The sequence below is a fragment of the Sinocyclocheilus grahami genome, unplaced genomic scaffold (genome assembly GCF_001515645.1).
Source record: "Sinocyclocheilus grahami isolate Dianchi unplaced genomic scaffold, SAMN03320097.WGS_v1.1 scaffold1070.1, whole genome shotgun sequence".
Taxonomy (NCBI): Eukaryota; Metazoa; Chordata; class Actinopteri; order Cypriniformes; family Cyprinidae; genus Sinocyclocheilus; species Sinocyclocheilus grahami.
This window is the reverse complement of record NW_015506249.1, coordinates 566367-566801: the sequence shown is the minus strand read 5'-3', so window position 1 is coordinate 566801 and position 435 is coordinate 566367.

Genomic DNA, 435 nt, shown 5'->3' with positions numbered 1-435 from the left:
GATCAGTGTATGACATCAAAGTACAGTGATAGCGATGAGAGCACAGACAGTTGCAGATGAATGCATTGAAATCGCTCTCGCGGTACTTTAATGTCATACACTGAACGGTCTGCCTAGAGCACACACCTAATGTTTTAGAATAGATAGCAGAGAACAGACTGGACACATGACTGTTAAACACATGTTACATGCTTAATGTTATGAAGTGCAATGAGCCGTGGAAATAAACTCAATACCCTCAGAAACAAAGTTGCCTCCCGGACAGCGTGTGATCCAAATTCAGTTCTCTGCAGCTTATATGGCCAAATACACACAAAATTATGTCAAAATGCCACTCTTGGTGAGAATTCATTTAAAAGTTGGTAATGTTTATTCATTCATATATATATATATATATATATATATATATATATATATATATATATATAGTATATA